Here is a 19,688-nt window from a genome sequence, read left to right as displayed (position 1 = left end):
GAATTAAACAATCCCAGTTGACACAACCTGCTTATGTGTGCACTTGTGCTTCTTAAGAAATTCTGTGGTAAACTTCTCTGCAGAAATCCAGCATTTTGCAGATAATGACATGAGTGTTTACCAGAGGTAAACACTCATGAAAGCAGAAATCCTGCTGGTGGCACTCAGAAATTTGCTGTCTTGCTCATTAACTCTTATTTAAATCACTGTGGAGCCTTTGGCAATCTGGGAATTGGATGATGGTTGTGCGCATTATGATTGTGACTTTTTTCCCCCTCAAAAATGAGATAAAGTCAACGTTGACAATCTTGCATGTTGTAATTGTGGAAGGAGAAGAAAGGAACTGAAACTTGTTTTCTGTTTCAAAGGCTGATGTAAGGTTTGCACATCTGATCTCAGAAATCAGCTATTTGGTCTGAAAATGGTCTAAAGTTATTACCTTATGAGACAGAAAGAAGCGACGAGAAGTCATAGCTTCAAAAAAAAAAATAATGAGGGGGGAATTTATAAACTTACTACAGCCAGTTAAAGAATTATTGATGTCAAATATTATTTTTTTAACCAGCACCTCCAGTCTAGCTGAATAAAAACAACTGAAATGAGCATTGTCGGACTAATAAATTGCCCTGTATAATGAAATGAAAAAAACAAACTATAGAAAAGCCAGATGATTAATGAGCCTGAGTCTGCATGAAGCTCACTGATGTGAGGCTGGCTTAACTGTGTGCCAATAATAAACACCGGAGCTATAATGATGGAGATGGAAAGCAAACAAGATAAAGTGATTTATTATTTTTAGAAAGATTTAAAGTGACCTGTTTAAATAGCTATTTGATTGAAATACTTTGGTGAGAGAACTGCTGAGAGCTTTTCTCCTGTTAGCCACCGTAGCATTACACGGTATTCTAGATGTTCTCAGTGCTAATTGTTATGTAACTTAAGGCTGTGTTTTAATTCAGTTAAACACAGCCGGATTGTTAGGCACAGTGTTGCTTTTTGAAAAAAAGAGGGCTTTTCAGTGCACCAAAATTAAATAAAACTGGTACTGTATTGATATGGAGGGTATTTTCATGATACAATGGTTGGGTTGGAAGAAATAGTAGGAATATTTTGGAGGTGTTACGTGACTGTGCTTGTGTGACAATCAGGACAGCATAACAGGGACAATTGATACATTTTGAAGAGAGCCTGAGGGATTCATATCAACTGTCAAAACTTGCGGCACAATCCGAAACACTTCCTCAATCAGTCACATGGTACATCCAGGCAGGGCCGGCCCTGGTCTTCTGGGGGCCCTAAGCGAAATTTAATTTGTGGGCCCTCTAACTGGTCAGCAGCACCAAAAAACGCAACTGTTGTTGTAATATAAATGAGATCTCTCTATTAATACATTTGTGAATTATGGTTGCTGCCAAATAATTGAATACAGTATATTGCCTGCATGTTGGATGCACATTAAGTGGTGCCAAACAAATTTTAAATGCAAAGAAAAAAAATCAATGACAAATGTATATAGATATATAGATATATATTTTTTAATGTATTATTAGGCAGTCAACAAATGACATTCACAAAACTCCAACTTATTAAAAACAGCAACTTAATAGCAAATCAAATGACAATAAAACAATCCAACATAAAGAAAACAACAGCTCAATGAGGGGGAGTTTGGAAAGTCAGAGTCTTTCTCAGTCTGAAAAGGACCTCTTTGCACCAAATCCATTCTTACTGGATCAGAGAGTGTGGTTAGACATTCAGCTGGACCAACTGGATCTGAGGTAGGTGGAATTTTGGATCCAGTCGGCTCCTCTTCCATATACGCCTCTCTTGGAGCCCCTGGAACATAAAAGACAGAACTTCAATAAAAGCAAACAGTGAAAAGTCAAACAGTCAAATGTTTCCCCTTTCAACAGTAGATGTGGTGACAGCAGTTTCTTCTGCAGCTAAAAAACAAGAATTATTATTATACAATAATCAATGATAAAGTTAATAAAATATCTATAGCAGAATACTAATAATACTTTAGTGGCTCATTTAAAATCTGTGTGCAGGTTTTTCACAATTTCATGATCTTTTGATATATTTATGAGAGGTTTATTGTTTGATTGTATATTTGCATAAGGTCATATTTCATTAATTTAATTATGAACAGTTTGGAGCTCCATACTCTTCAGCTGCTGTTTATGAAAAAAAGGGTTTATGCAGACACTGTTTTTTTTATTACTTTACATGCTTTTAAAATTACCTGAGATGACATCTTCAGTGAAGTCAGGAACATCTTGGGATGTGGACGCTGCACCACCTCCAATACTTTTTGATACTTTTTGAGAGCAGAAGAAACTGTCGGCTGAGACGGAACTGTGCAAAACATCATCATTATGTAGAATCAAAACTGCAAAATACAAATAAGAAATAAATGTACCTACTTATAAATAATAAAACGTGAACACTAATTTGAGAATAAGTGGAAATATAAGCCTTTTATACACTTCTTTTTGTATTATTTTGTATGTTCATAATTTTAAAATTAGTACATTTATTTTGTTTGTCATTTATAGATGAGAACCTTTATTTCCTATGTATTTGGTAGTTTTTATTCTCCATATTTCATGCCGATGCAAGATTTATGACACACTCATTGTTGTAAAACTCAGACTACCTGACTACCTGTCTATAACAGATAAACAGCAGTTTTTATGCTGTAATAAACCGGAAAATGCAGAACGCACTAAATATGTGTTAGCAAAACAATGAAACAAAACGATAACGTGAGTTAAAACATTTTTCAGCCACCATATAGTTGTCATTATTTACTTTTCTTTACTTTCCGCCGTTTTAGAAGGTCATGTCCAACCTCATCTTGGAAACTTGGGTATCAAAATTATTTTCGAGTTTTCCATTGGAAATTACGACAAAGGGGGTCGTTTATGTGCAAACTTCACCTCAGATCGCTTCGTATTTTACGTAAATTGCGCAGCTGCACAGAAATGCTGGATAATGTAAAAATAAAGCCCCAACATCCTCCAAACTTACCTTGTTATGGATGTTGAAGTTCTTTATCTTTTTTTAGCTCCTGGTGGTGGATAAAGTCTCTGAGGCATGACGTTTTCTTGTTGTCGCTTTGATCAGCGTGACAAAATGTGCTGTTTTTTTTTCTTTTCCCCAACTTTATTGAAACAAAATGCGCTCGTAAATGCACACCGTGCCAGACTCAGATGCAATTATGTTGACCAATCGTTGCTAAATAGTGTAACGTCATTATTTGGGTTGCCAAATTGGTTCATGTGTGCTGACAGGGGGGATCATTAAAGTGCAGGCAACTTTCTTTTGCACAACATTCAGAGCACACGTTGGTAAGGAAGTTCTATGAAATGGGTTGCCAGATTTGGGTCTTTTTTAATTTAATTTTTGTCGCCACTTCGGGGCCCTGCTGGTGACGGGGGCCCTACGCGGCTGCGTAATTCGCGTATAGGGAGGGCCGGCCATGCATCCAGGTAAGCGAGGCTTCGGACATCATCATTTTCAGTTTTTAACCTAAATGGCGCAAGTCTTGATATGCGCATCAAGGAAACACCCCCAATATTGATCATTACAGTTTTTCATAGACAAACAATCCATTTAGAATTAAAGTTTTTGTAAATACTATAATAATAATAACATTACATTTTATTTAGAAGGAATGCGCTTTATATTTGGAAAAAAAAATCTCAAAGTGCTACATTATGAAGCAGCAATAACAACAGTTCACAAATAAGAAGGAAAATAACAACAAAAACAAAATAGGGGTAGGATTGTAAGTTTGTTTCCTCCCTTTCACATTCAAGCAATTAGTTTAACTCCTTTTGACAAACTGAGTATTTTCAAATCTCATGTGTCATATCCTGTATGGATAAGACTTAAGGCCCGTACACGCCTCGTGACTAAACAAAGGGGAACCAATGTGAGTGTGCACACCAACGCGAAAAACGCCACGCGTAAAAGCTTCATTTTTAAAAAAAACCCTTGGGTTCGTTTTTTTGGTTTGACGCGCCGCGTCAAAAACTATACGACCAATGAGAATGGCGCTTTTGCACACGTGTCTGGAGCTTCTGAAGTTACAGTAGAACACAACTTGGGGGCGCTCAAACACAAAACTGTCTTGCTGAGCACACATACGTCACGGCGAAGAAGATATACGCCAAGTAGCGTCTACACTGCCGCGAAGAAATAAGACGAAGAAGATGCACTCACTGACGGACATTCTAAAATATCCCCGAAAACGCTCATGATACATTTTCAGCTCTTGTACCAGTCGATAAAACTCCCCATGTTCTTCTCTTCTCGTAACTATGGGATGTACCCAAAATCGACGTCTTTTCCGGCGTCTTTCATCATTCAACAGAACAATAATTTCTTCATCGCTGGAACTGGAGCTAGAGCTACTGGTGCTGGAAATATTCATATTTTCTTTGTATGATTCTGACAATCGCGTAAATACTTGCCCTCTTCTTCTGAGTGAAAAGCGAGTTCAAGAAGCGTAAAGTTGCGCAGCACCACCTTGTGTACAGGAGTATTTCTGTTTTACATTAAGCGCCATCTAATGTCAGGGAATGAAATTGCATGTTCACTCGGCTCATCTTCAGCGAAAATCGCCTGTGTGTGAACACAAAAAACGTGGCAAAAAACGCCTGGCGAATATTCGTCCCGCTGTGTACGGGCCTTTAATGTGTACTTTATACGATTAAAAGCAACAATTAAATTATTCACAAGTGTCACGAACTGTTGGTGGGGGACCCAAAATGCAGGAGACCAGGAAATAAAACATTTAAATAACAAACTGAAACATGACAAAACTATGGGGAGAAACAAAACTGTGACACAACAGAGCAGATGACCTGACAAGGATGAACAGAAACCAAGACACTTAAATAGGCTGAGGACAATCAATGGAACTGAAGACAGCTGTGGATCATGAACCAGAAACTGGTGTGATTGACAAAGGAAACCAAAAACATTACAAAGAAAACCAAACCACTGAATCCTTACAACAAGTGTATGTGGATGTACATGTTTTCCAAAAAATGACACACTAATGATCCAAGTTTAATATATCTGTGTAAAGATGTATATTTCTGCTGTTTGCTTAGCTTGAGTTTAGGTTTTGACTGATTGAAATAAATCATTTCCAAATCCAGATTACTCTGTTTATTTATTTTAATGTCATTGTTCTTTCTTCAAATGACCAGAAAAGCAACACTACAGTTCATACAGTTGATGACTCAAACCAGAGCGATGCGTCAGCTTGTTTAACGTTGATTGTCAAATGATGTTTTTGTCTGTACACAGGAGAGCAACCGTGAGAGCATGGAGCACCCATAGCAAAAACAAAAAAACAAAGAACTCAGTTGTTCTGTTAACATTTGATTCAAACACTGCAGTCTCTTACCTTAATCCTTCAAGTTTTGTCCCTAAACCTTGACTGAAATAGACATATCCTCCTTTTTTAATGCTTGTGCTTGCATGTATCTCATGAAAAAAAGGCAGATTCTGCATGTGCATCCAAAAAAAAAAAAACAATAACAACATCTGTCAGTGCAGCTACTGTTTCTAGGCCGGAAACGTTCATGTCCATTCCTGGACTTTCTACAGTTGTGTTCACAAAGGATGACAGTGAAAATGCTTCAAGACAACATCCTTTCTGTTTCATGGTTTGGAAGAGACATTTCAGAAACCGAAGCACACGAAGACTTGTAGTTTGTCCCAAAAAGCCTCAAAGTCCCACTCTATTGTTAAAAGTCCCACTATTGTTAAAAGCGTTCACAGTGGTCATTTATTTATGCGTTTTTCTTAGCCAAAAAAACAAACAAAAAAAGAACAGTGGTGTTTTCCAGGACTTTCTGCAGAGCAGCAGGAGTACATTAGAAATTCACCTCTAAGTTGTGGGGCGGGACTCATTGACTGTGAAAAAATGGACGGATCAAGGTGGGACGTCCCCCATAGAAAAAGCTCTCGCCAAATGAGGCAAAATTCCTCACCATTGCCCTCTGAACAGTTGACAAATAAGCTCCTTTTCAAATGGCATTTTTTCGTCTGCTACTGATTTACAAGGATTTCAATGAAGCAATACTAAGAAATGCAATTTCGATCTTAATTCTTTTTATAGATGTCCTCCATCAGCAGAAAAATGACACAAGAACAGGTTAAAAACAGCCAAAATGTAACTTTTTTTGGATTAGGTCTATTAGCGTTCAAGTTCATTGGGTTTTATTGATTCAAAGAAGCTTTTAATAGTTAGGTTTGTCCCTTTGAGGGCTATTTAAAGGTAAAGGCTCTATCATCACTTCCTGTTCTGCTCTTCAGACTTCAGATTAGTACAATATGGGAGAAGACAGAATAGCAATGATCTGTCGTTGCAGCAGTAACAAGCAGAAACATCAGCAAAAGAAAACACTCTCTGACAGGCAAAGGTATTGCATGTCATCAAGCCATCTTCAACTGCACATGAATGCAGCATTTGCTTGCCCATTAACTGACATCTAACTCACGTGGTGGACTACAGTTATGCTCATGTTCTGGAAAATCAGGACTCAAGTTAGACGACAGTTTTGGTTGGTTTTTCTCCAACTATTTCTTTTTTTTTTGATGCAGCTACATTTAAATCCTAGCTTTGGCAACCAGTTTGGACCTCAGAACAACCTAAATAAAGTAAATCTCATAAAAACAATGTTAATTTCCTAAAATTTACACCAAGTAATGATGGAACTTCAGCTGTCAGATACTATTGGTAAAGAACATACTAACATGTTAGTTTTAGTGGAAAGCTTTGAGTGATGTATTATTAAATTATTATAAACTCAAGACTTAACTCTTATAATGATTCATGAATGGACATTTGTTAAGTAAAATGTCAGTTGCTTAAAGGAGGACTTAAGGTTTAACCTTGAAATAAGAGTGTATTAAAAGAAATATATAAAGTAGAAATAAGTTGATTAATTTAAGTTTAAACACTCGGATGACTAATATATAACTTTTCTTTAGTAATAATTGAAATGACAATCAAATATTTAATAATTCTTTTTAGTGGCAAATCTTGCTTATCCTGAATGCATCACTGGGAGGTAATAAGAAAGATTCAAATAGGAATAAAAAAGAAGGTGTTAGCAATAAATTAAAAACAGATGGTAACTTTAAATCATTCTGAATGTAAATTTTTAAAACTGTTTACATTTAAAAAGAATCAACCTTCGTAAAAGTTTCATTTTGCACTACTCACTGCATTGTTCTGCACATAAGGTTGGAAGAAAACATAGATGTTGTCGTAAACTGACATTTTATGCTGCTGTCAGATGAATAAAAAGCATCTTCAAGAGCGAGAGCTAAATATTTATAGTTTTCAAATCCTTTTAACACTTCCTGACTTGGAAAACCCCTTTTTGTTCCAGACAACCATTCTCACATGTTACATTTAGTCAAACAAGGAAAGAAAAGAAGGTCACTTAAATTATTTTCTGCCTCTTTACATGCCATTCTTTATTCTTTGTTGGTCGCTTTTTGTGTTTTGTTTTGGCTGCTGTATTGTCTGAAACCATGGAAACCATGTCACAAGTAATTTCTGCATTCAAGCAGCATAAGTCACCATGTCTTTTGTAGCTTTTCCCCTAAAAAATAAATAATGATGGTGTCTCCTAAAAATGTGGCTTCCACCACTTTGTAGGACATTTTCGGTTAAATTTCCTACTGAGAATTTGTCATATACAGTACAAAAAAGAGGTAGCCTAAAATGGAGGGGAAAAAAAAATAATCTTAAGAAGAAAAGCAAATCATTTTTACTTAAAAATAAATCGTACGATAAAATACCAAAACCTAGAAAAATGTAGTTCCACGCCAGCATTCAAAAAAGGGTAAAATGAGCTAAAAAGATTCAACTATTAGATAGAATAACTTCAAATTGAATGTATTACAGCCCAATAATAAGTATTTTTTTGCTAGCTCTGAGCAAATGTTGTATTTTTTGAGTTTTTATGTACCTAATTGTAATTTATTAGGATTAGAGTGGAAAAATAACTGGTGTACAAAGTGGAAATTACTGTTTTAGAATAAATATGAAAAAAGTGAGAATATGATGTTATTACGATTTGACCCATCTTAATAAAAAGTCATAAAATCTAAAACTAGCAATTATACCTGAAACATAAATCAAATATTTCGTTTTCAAAATACTGTATTGATCTTTAAAATAAAATTCTTAAAATTGAACCAAACATGACAGAGATTTTCTTTTAAGTCATAAATTACGTTTTTCTACCGTCAAGAGTTGACTCATTTTATTAACAATTTCCTTATTTCTAGATCCTAGCTCTTAACCCTTGTGCTATCTTAGATGACCCCACCCTTACATTGACGTGTTCTCCCTACCATGACAAAGCTGGATAAAGGTGGAAAGATTTCATGTAATCCATGGACACCAGTGAGGATCACAAATCATTGAAGAAAAAAGGTTCAGCTCACTGTCTAGTGGGTCTGGATGACCCCACTCCCATTGTTAAAGTGCCTAGGATAGCACAAGGGATAATGAGAAAACAGTCTTGACTGGTTGTGAAAAGCTTGGACTGGTTAAGGGCAAAGATAAACTTAAAACCAGGTAAAATATCTTTAGTGAAAACAAGGTTTTAAGACATTTTGTAGAGAAGAGTTATCAATCAAATCCAAACAAAACACGACGTGTAACTGAAGCAAAGAAAAGTTAGCAGTGGGAAAGTACATGCTGAGCAGTAAATGTGATGTGTAAGCTGTGATGAATAACCCATCACTCCTCGATTTCAAAGCTGAGTGGCACGTCTGCTCCCTTCTGGGCTGTGAAGCTCTACCTGCAGCTCTCCCACTGGCTGTGAGGGAGGATCTGTGCCGCTCGCTCTGCTGGCGTTGTCCTTATTCTGTTTGTTTTTCTAGTCATGTTTTTGTCAGTTTTAGGTAGCTGTGTTTAGGCAATCATACTCTCAAGTGTACGAGTTGGTCAAACCAGCTTGTATTTGGCAATCCCGACTTTTCAGGTTGCAGAATGGTTTTGTACATCTTAGTTTTTTGGGGGGAATATTAATATTTTTATCCTTTTTCATTCATTATTAATAGTCACACATTTTGTTGTTGTGCGTGCACGTTTCTCCCTGATAGTGGGATGCTCATTCCAGATATAACTCCTCCTACTGTAAATGTTTTCACAGCTTGACATTTACCCGTGGTTTGATTGGCAGTCCAGAGGGCAGCGTTTGGACAAACCAAACAAATGATGGGCTGAAGCATTTTTAGCCCTCTCCACTATGAACTGGGTTTAAAAAAAAGATCAAATGTATTGATCATCAATTTTTTCTTGGCAGATAAATACTTTTTAGTTTTTTGGGTAAAAAATCTACAGCATTATTGATGAAAGATCCAAATTTAGTGTGCAGTTTTGTGAAGAATTCTTCACAACAAGTTAAATGAATTAATATTTTAGTTGAACTTTAGCTTAACTTATGAATTCAAAACAAATCAGCTGAGATCACCCCTTTGTATTTCAAACAAGTAACACATACCAGAGGTTGCAGCAAAGACTAGAGTTGAAAACTCAAACTTGAGTCGCACTTAAGCATTTCACTCTGAAATTGGGATTCAACCTTTTTATTTCATTTTTGTTTGGAGGACATCACCTGTCAGATCTGACAGTGTAATATTTTTCTTTTGTTGTGTTTGTGATTATGCAGAAAGTCTACATGTACACTGCATGACTATCTCTAAAAATAGTTTTTCCTTGCTGGTTGTTGTTAGATTCCTCATCTTGTTTGACTTTTGAGCATCTATGCCTGAAAGCCTGAAACAGTTTTAGAAAATTCCAAGCAAGTCAGACCCAAGAAAACAGGAGATCTATTAAATACAGGACTGGCTACATTTGCAGGATTTGGTAGTTTTTAAAACAGCAATAGCAGCAATTACTCTTTCTAACCAATAAATACACTTGTGTGTAAGTTTTTTTAGGGAATCAAAAGTCAAATTCATTAAATTAAAAAACAATGTTTTTTTGCACTAGTCTGTTTTTTTAACTTCATTTACATGTTTTAAGGCCAGGTTTTAAAGCAATTTCCTTTAGGGGGCCTATATTATATTTATCACAAGCCTTTTAAAGTAAAATATAGCCATATATATGATAATATATTACTCTTGGGACATTAAAGAACATTGTCTTAACAAAATATGAGTTGTTTCAGTTCATTTTCCTACACAGAACGGAGAAGACTTGATCTCTGAGGCCCCGGCTTTCGCTCCGTGTGGACATTAACATTAACCCAGGGTCAACCTCAGCAGAGTGTCTGCGTCTCTCCCACGAAAATGAACAACACCCAAACTTTTGCAAGGATGGATGTGCATATTATGCATATAAAAGGAAGAAGTTTTTGCCAATTAGCACTAACTCCACAGAAAAAGTGTGTGTTTGTTAGCCTGGCGGTGCACACTCTTCCTGAAAGAGGCAGTTCCTCACTTTGTGACATCACAATGTGAGAACCCACTCGTTTTTGTGGGTTGGGAGGGGCTAATGCTCAGAGAGCAAGTATTTAAAGCGAATACTCAGAAATGCGTGAAGGATCAAAATACTTTGGGGTTGTCTTTCTTGAGGAATGAACATTATGATACACTTAGGCGCTCAGAAAACTTGATTTGTGCATGATCTACACTCTAACACCATCACAACTTGTTTTGATTTCAATATTTGGCAGATTCTAAATCTTAAATACTTTATCTTGTTTTGCGATCGCTGATTTGCTTATGTTATGTCTGAATTCCTTCCTCGTCCCTAAAAAAACGATATAGTGCTGGATTTTAAAAGCAATTTGAACACCATGCTCACCATTTTTTGTTTTTTTTAATGGCAATATGACTTCACCAATTTCACAAAGTAAAAACGAAATATGTGTTACGATATGATTTTATGGAGACTCTAAATCTACTTTGTTCTGATGATAAAACAATGGATAGTGACGAAAATACTACTACAAAAAAAAAGAAAATATAGTCTGGGACTACCCAGTGCCCTGGATTTTAAAAGCAATTTAAACAAAAGCAATGCATTGTGGTCTATATTTGCCAATCTAATCAGCATCAATGCACACTATATGTTTTTTTTGCAGAAACTTCTGGGGAATTTCTAGAATACTCAATTTTGGAATTGTAGGTGCGGACAGCACTACAAAATGTGCACGATATAGTGCACTATGTACCATGGTGATTAGTAACGGAGTTCGGACACAACCTGTTTTTCATTTTGCTTTTTTCCAACAGAAATACTGACTGACCGCCTCAGAACAACATAATCACTGCAGGTTGATGCTGCTTAGTGTAAAATTCAAATATGTTGATCATTTTCATAAAAAGTTCAGGTAAATAGATTTAATTTTTACAGCAGCTGAATCTGGGATTGCCTTACGTTGAACCACAATCTGCAACAGTTTGTGCTTTGTAGTTTTATGAGCTTAAAAGTGCAAATGTGAAGAAAAAGACTCGTGCTTGTGTTTAAATTTGTTTTTGTTTTTATCAGACTTTTCGTGTTTTAAATGTTATGAGGAAAAGAAAGGATTTGTTTTCCAAGCTGTGCTCTTCTGCATAATTTTTTTTTTAAAGCATCCATTTACAGTAGAAAACTGATGGAGTTTCATGAAAAATCAATAGAAATCCTCCTCCTCTGTTTATTTTATCCAGGCTCATTTTTCACTTGAGGAGCTAGCGTGTGTCGATAGCTGGCACAGAATTCAGGGGAACATCGTTAAGATGCTGTGAGAAGAGAGCCATCTCTTCATGTTTGTTCCTCTTCATGTCAGACTGCTTATGAGCACACCACCCACTGCTCCAATGTCAAATGACTCCCTGAGCACAAGAGTGCTCACTGAACATGAACTTTATTCATGTTGACAGCTACAACTGCAGCTAGAGAAGACTTGTCCTCCTCTTCTCCAGGTGGACGAAGATCACACAGTGCAGATGGGAACAAACAAAGCCTTCAAACTTTATTCATACCTTTCTGGAGCTCCTTTTTTTTTTTTTTTCAATTTCCAACTCCTAAAAAGAAAAGTATCTTTCAGTTACAATAGGACAATTGCAAACATGTAGCTCTTTTTGACGACTTATCCAAAGAAAGGAATGTTTAGGACCAACATGTGAGTCAGGTCTGCCAAAAATACACCTCTGTGTTTCAGTGAGAGCTTTAACAATACAAAACAAAATTGCCTCCTGCTGTTTTAAATTAAGAATCTCTGCCAGACACTTGAGAAAATAGCCTGGGGAATTCATTATTAGATGCGTTAAAAATGTAATCTCCGTAAAAACCTGATCACACAATTATTCACAGCCTGCAAAAGATAATGAGAACCTCAGCTTAAAATGCAAAATCTCTTTCATTCAAAAATGGTTCTGGTAAGCATGATAATATAGATCTGTAACCAATTTAACTCTGCCTGTTATCATTTTAGTCTCAAACAGGACAACAAGAATGAAAATAAGAAATGCTTCCTTTGTCTCTCAATGGGGAAATTACACATTGAAAAGAGATATTACAGACATTATTTGTGTGAAAACCAGAAACAAAACAAAGCCACTAGCAGCGTCGCATGACCCCCCTCGCCGCCCCCTCCTGACCCGCCCTCATTGGCTGACTGGGCCTCACACTTTTCAGTTGGTTTATCTCCATAGCAACCACTCTATATTTGGGTCGCCTGAGGGTGACAAACAGGTCTGTGTAATTTTTAGAAGAATCAGCAAAAGTAAAGTTTTAGATTTCCCTGACAACACATGGTTTTTTTGTTAACCACGCCCACATTCCTAACATAGTCATGTTTTATGTTAAATCATTTCATTCAGCTTGAGCCAGGAAATCATGTGTTAAATTTCACAATATTCGGATAAAAGCTGCCAACTGTGCGAGCTTGCAGATATCTACAACATCTAATTCCAATATTTTTTTTCCTCAAGTAGCTTTCTAATGATGCCAGAGGATTTAGGAGGCGGTAGATCAAAATCCAGAAAGGGGAGTTTAAATTGTTATGAAGGCCTAAAATGTCTTTTTTTTTTCTAATGGCGTCCTCTTCTTAAAGTCAAAGGTCAACTAAACTTTGGTTGAGGTTGTGGACTTGACCTGGAGGCATGTGTGTGAAATTTGGTGAAAATCACCTCAACAAAAATGTCATTTTCTCATATTGAAATGTAAAAATCACCATATTTCACTCTTTGCAACAAAATGGTGTAGGTCCTCCTATAGATGTTAAAACATTTTTTTTTTAGATATCTTGCCCCCTTTCCTTTTTTTGACCCTTTTTGCCCACTATATTGTCATCTTTTTTGGTGGGGGTCGTTTCCTATGCCCAAATTTAATTTTCTCTGGGTTCTCAAATTTGTGAGAGTTTGTGAGAGAAATATTCACTCAAAGGCACAGTAAGAGAGAATTGCAAAAACAACATGTCCTGCACCAGGACATAAAAATGCTTAAGAAAGGCCATAAAACCCACTAAAGTCTCAAATCTGCACTATTAAGGGTGTGCTTATATATAAAAAAAACTTCAAAAAGACCAGAAGAACAAAATATAAAATGTATTGTTATTTGAATTTGATCTATCCATTTTTGGTAAAATATTTTTATTTTAAGTTTTCATCCAATCTCACTTAGTGCTGCCCATGTCCTCTTAAATATTAATTATGCATCATAGTTTGTTTTTATTAGGTCAGGCTTATTAAAACTTAAAAATTTAATTGAATTGCAGACCTTATTAGTTATGTTTAAAGCCAGAAACAGAGATTTACCAGAAGACCTACAAAAGCTTTTTATGTTTACCACAGGAGATGAAAATCATAGGAGAAAATTTGATTTCAAACAACAGATTGTTCGAACAACATTAAAGCAAAAGTGTTTGTCTATTGCAGGGGTAAAAATGTGGAATTCCCAGGAGAATCAGTTAAAAAGTTGTCAAAATATTATTAAATTTAAACGCATGTATAAAGCTAAACAAATTAGTTTGTACAAACTTGACTGTTGAATGCAATTTTTGGAATGTATGTATTAAATGAATGGAATGTATTTACTGTGTAGTGGAACTGTACATTGTGAAATCTGAGCACAGGTGATGGTGTGAGAAATGTAAATGTAATGTTTAAAAGGGAGCAGATAATTATAAGAATTGTGTTCTTCAATTCTGCTCCCTTCCAATCATGAAAATGTTCAATATGTAAGACAAACATGTAAACATTTGAACATCAATTTTCATGAAAGGAACAAATAAATAAATGAAAATGAAAATGAAATAATCATGAGTCACACATCCCGAGACAGCTGTCCATCAAACCATGTCTAAAGTTGTGACTAGGAAACAGTGAAGCTGCTTTCGTCTGCTTGACTTTGCACAATTGTTAGAGAAAAGCACATAAGTGAAACACAAATGCTTGTAAAGGGAAGAAGAAAAGTTTTGCTTTGAATGCAGTTTTAGAAGAGGAAATGCAGTTTTCTGAACATCTCCCACCACGATAATTCACATATTTTTGCTTTTTCAATGCAAAATATCACAAAAAACAGGAAATTAAAATTCAAAATGTAGAGATTTTTCAGCAAAAACTCACATGTTTTTATTTTTACCTGTCTTTCATTTGAAAATGTTTCAATAGATAATCATTTTCTACATTGGAACAATCAACAGAAATCCACCTCCAAATCCCAAAAAGCTGGTTGCTCTCTGCAGGTTTGACCAACATATAGATAGATATATATATAAAAAAAAACTACAAAAACAAAGTTCCACTCCAAACATATTTTTGATCTATTTTAAAAGCATTCCTAGTGGTCTTGTAATTATGATTATGTGCCGTTTTCATGAGTTCATTAGAAAGTCTGTTGGGGAGGAGTAAGCCCAACCTTACTTCACTTCATCCATCTGTTTACACACTCTACCACTAGCTTACAGCCCCTCACCACCCCAACCTAATATTATCGGTGCAACAAAAACGGTGAGCACTATGGGAGCTATCCAGCCGAACAGTTTTGAGCCAGATTTCAGCTCAGACGAGGAAAACAAAGACGTAAATGGATCCATGTGTCTACAAGTGAATGCATCAGAAAAGAAAGCGTGTGCCTTTTTCGTAGTAACTTCTACATCACAGCTAGAAGCTTTTTCCAAAGGCAGTTTTTTGTCTGCTCCTGATTCACAACAAATTTTAAAGAGAAATACTCAGAAAAGCAATTTTAGGCTTAATTTTCTTCATGCATATCCTCCAACATGACAAAAATGCCACAAGAACATGTTAAAAACAGACAAAACATCATCAGAGTGGCTCTTTAAAGTCCTCTGCTCTGAGACAAACATTGAATGAGGCCATATTACAAAGAAAGTGGACTGAAGCATAGTCAGATGTTTTATGCAGTGGGTGCAGATGGAGCAGGTATTCTTGACTTTTTCTTCCTTTTTAACCCTTGTGCTATCCCAGGCACTTTAACATTGGGAGTGGGGTCATCTAGACCCACTAGACAGTGCTCTGAACCTTTTTTCTTCAATGGTTTGTGATCTTCACTGGTGTCCATGGATTACATGAAATCTTTCCACCTTTATCCACCTTTGTCATGGTAGGAAGAACATGTCAATGTAAGGGTGGGGTCATCTAAGATAGCACAAGGGTTAAAAAAAAAGTCTTGTCAGTATCAAGAAAACCTAAAAAACACTCGGGGAAAGGAGACCACTCTTTGAATGCTGTCGAGAGACTCGCATTCCTCACGTTTACCATCAAACCTGACTGCAAGCTCATCATTTCCATCATGTCACTGAAGGCTCCCTCTACAGTCTGCGCGACCTCTGACCAAGGGCACGTTCTTACAGAGCGCCGTGACAGGACAGTGACAGGGCTGTGACTAAGTCTGCTGCACTTGTCATGCCTGTCCTCATTAAAGCTCTTTCATTTCTAAGCAGAGCCTCCGCTGCACCCCCCCTCCCCTTCTATTTACTACAGATGATCAGATAAATTCAGCAACATTGATAAAAATGGAATGCCGACTGTTTGCAGGAGAATGATTCATACCGCCAGGTCAAAGGAATCCCACTGTTCTCACCTTTCTCTGGCTCCTCAGCACCCACCACTTTTTCCTGGAGACTTTTAATATTTCACGAGACACCAAAGAACAAGAACTTGACTTGTGACAGTGCAGGGTTTTCTGTCCTTTTTTTTATGATGCTAATTTCAATTATGTATAAGCAAACATGTCTTCACAAATGAAACAAAGAATGAATCATTGCTTCTTTAATCTTAAATGACAGTACAATAAGAAAAATAAATGCACGAAAACGTCACAAGTACAAACAGATGTTTGATTTAAGAAGAGGGGAGAAGCTGACAGCCGAAAGGAGAAGACTGCAAAGTGTGAAAGACTGCAATGACTCCTGGGAGAACTAGAGGAGTGACATGTGTTCCAGATGAAGCACAGTTTCATCAGTTTAAGGAGATGAGGTGGTGCATAATAATGATAATTGATAAATGCAAAAAAACAAAGCAAAAACACGCACAAACTACAAGGACTCAAGCGGCATGTTGTGCGTCTTCACTGCCTGCAGGTTGTGATAACAGTGCCGCCCACCAGCTGCATGTAAAATGACTCGCAGCAGAGTCTCTTCTGCTTCATGGCTCATTACATTTCTAATGATCTGTCCTTGTCACCTGTTATTACATCCCGTGGTCTAAGACTTTAGGCTTTTTTAGATTTCATGAAAAAAACATTTCAATTGACTGCCTTCTGAATCTTTTCCTGACAAGAATTCCCACAGTTATCAGATTTATCATCTCAAACGGAGGAGCTAAAAAGTTGTAAATTCACTAAGCCTACAAGTCTACACAATACGAGCAGGGTATGGATGTGCTGTGGAGATCCTAGAGAATACTGTCACCCCAGGACAAACTCATCTGAAATGGGCGGGGAAAGACTGACAAATGTTTCACTTTCATTTGGTTTGCAAGAGTGAGTCCGACCCCCTGGGAGCGTCACACAGTTACAGAAGCTCACTCAGTATTTTTCAACAAGCTACATTCACACCGGCCTCAGCAACGCACATTCAAGCGGGCATGTACAATGAAAAGTCGATGTAAATGTGCTCAACGCGTGCTTCAGGCATCCACGTTCAAAAAGTGAGAGATCCTTCCACACTTGATAGTAAGAGCAGTCTATCCTGAGGAAAGAAACACTGATAAAGACCATCAGTGAAAATGTCTTTGGGTGAAGGGCATTTGATGGAGTTGGGGTTCCTCCTTCCAATGCCCATTAGAAGATAGTAGCTTCTGGAGATTCTACAGTTTCTTTGTTCTTGTTCACCTTTCACCACATCCTCTTGGGGGTTTCCACAACGAATCAGCTTTCACTGAGTCGCACATGTGGTTTGTCCGGGATTTTTAAGATACCCATCCTGACACAACCCTGTATTATTATCCAGGCTGGACACTGGTGCAGGGAGACCCAGACTGGACCCGTTGTAGCTACTGTCAAATCTCCAGAATAGCCGCTGAATGGCTGTGCTGTCTGCAAAGGATTCTCAATAAAATATTGACAAGTTACATTTTACTTAGAGTTACGTTTTTGGTCCAGTTACTTTTGAGTCCCTGAAATGAGGAGCAATTACACATGAACAGCTACAATTTCTTCATGTTTATCATACTTTTGTGTTAAACCATAAAGCCTGCACTTATGTTTTGTTGTAGTTGTTTTATTCCAAATCCATTGCAGTGGCCTACAGAAGTTAAATCATAAAGATTGTGTCACTGTCCAAATATTTCTGGGGCTGACTGTAATTAAGTGGTAGCGCAAAGGGTCTTGCTCAAGGACACACACTGGATTCAGCTTATCGTGCCCCCTGGGAAACAAACCCTGGTTTCCCATGTGCCACATCCATCCAACTGAGCCATCCAGCCGCTGGAGATTTTACAGTATATGTGAGAAATGCCTGAAAGAAACTCAGAGCCACCGTGGACTTTCTTACAGGAAGTTATCTGAGAGAAGGTCTAATGTTCTTAGACGGTTACCAACCGGATAAATTAAGAGAAAAGATTAGGAAGCATCGTTTGTAATTTTGCGGTACTTTCCAATCACTCTTTATCCAAAAATAAAGCTTTGCACCAATATGCAACGCTTTAAAGTGTGGGTGACATGGCCTATTTTAATAAGCCAAAATATAGTAAATAGTTTCTATTTCATGTTGCGATTGTTTTTAATATTTTTCGAAAAAGAATAAATAGCGAAAAACGCAATATAAACAACGAGGACGGCCGCCGGCTTCACGCATTCCGCCGAATTCGCGCCGCCCTGTTTGTGACGTAACGAAAGGAAGACAAGGCAGACAACATGGCTAGCACCGATAGCGAAGCACAGAGTGATGCTACCGTCTCTATTAGCGATTTATCATCAGATGAACAGAAAGATGAAGAGGAAAGTTGCGGAGATTATCATGATGATGAGTCACTTTTGCAACCGTATCGATTCGAACCCTTTTGCGAAAGTGAGGAGGATATAGCAGAAAGTAGTAGGTCTAGTGATCATGCCGATCATGACGATAGCCAGCATGAAGATTCGGCTAGACTCCAGTAAGTCTAAAAAATGTATAAAATTAAATTACTCCACTTACCCTAAAATATACTCAAAATGTCCCCTTTTGGCCTAATCTAAACAAAGGTAAACACTGGTTTTCAACCCAATTTACAAAATAAATGTCACAAAATAAAAGTTTCCCAGATGGTACTACTCTTTAGTTAACAAAGTCACTGTATACCATTAACAACTGTGGAACATTAACAGTTTTACCCGTTTGAACCCGTTTGAAACCTTTTCTCGTGCGCGCGCGCGCGCTCACACACACACAGTTCAGTTTACTCACGGTACCGGCACCTCAAAAGCAAAAGAAAAAAAACGTTGCAGGCCTGTTGCTTCTCTTGCAAAACATTGAGTGCGTTGAAATACTCCAGTTGGATCCAAGGACAACAGAAAACACGACTACTTCGCCTCAATGTGATCCATCGTGATGCACACTAGCTTAGCAGCCTCCGCTCCCGACTCCAGCGCCGTCCTCTCCGACCCAGAAAACGGCTCGCTCGCTTCCAGCTCACCCGCCTTTCCTCGACTCAGAAGCCAAGATCCTCCTCCCAACTCTCCGTTCAAAATTCTTCGTTTGTGTCCCGGTTTTTGTCCCTTCGAAAACGCAGACTTCTCTCCTGCAGATCTGGAGGGAAAAATCCTTCGCCGTCCACCTTCTTGAACTTTCCCCTTTTCAGCAGCGTTTCTTGTTTGGGAATTTTATACACAGATACACTTTCAGTAGATGTATTGCTACATCCAGCTGCCACACAACGACTTGGCATGTTGATGATTAACAGATTTAAACACGAGAGAAACGAAGACTACCGGTTTTGTTTACATGCTGTCCGAAGCGGAACTGCGAAAATCAACGCCTTTCATGACGTCACAGGTCATATCGGGTTCACTTCCAGCCTGCGCTCTAGCGGCAGATCCAAATCTCTGATTCCTTCGAAAGATGTCTATTATTCATATGCTTCGGATTTTTTTCGACGCGAACTATTGGTATCAATAGAATCAGCGTTTAAAGGGCTTTTTTATTTGACAAAGTTGTTCAAAGCATGGCATCCACACTTTAATGTGTTGTATATTAATGCAAAGCCCA

General features: G+C 37.5%; 1 protein-coding gene and 1 long non-coding RNA gene across 2 annotated transcripts in view; one reads left to right on the top strand and one right to left on the bottom strand.

Annotated features, from left to right (window-relative positions):
* The window catches only part of LOC101156758 (CXADR-like membrane protein), a 51,292-nt gene that overhangs the window by 14,655 nt on the left and 16,949 nt on the right, over positions 1-19,688 (top strand). The gene's annotated exons all lie outside the window — the stretch shown is intronic.
* On the bottom strand, positions 1,520-3,540 carry LOC144983792 (uncharacterized). Its single transcript, XR_013647601.1, has 2 exons — positions 2,246-3,540; positions 1,520-1,836 (listed from the first exon to the last, which is right to left on the bottom strand). It is a non-coding gene; the product is annotated as an uncharacterized LOC144983792 (long non-coding RNA).

The sequence above is a fragment of the Oryzias latipes genome, chromosome 14, assembly GCF_053564925.1.
Source record: "Oryzias latipes strain Hd-rR chromosome 14, Olatipes_Hd-rR_3.1".
NCBI classification, from domain to species: Eukaryota; Metazoa; Chordata; class Actinopteri; order Beloniformes; family Adrianichthyidae; genus Oryzias; species Oryzias latipes.
The sequence above is the reverse complement of the archived record's forward strand: the minus strand, read 5'-3'. Positions and strand labels throughout refer to the sequence as shown.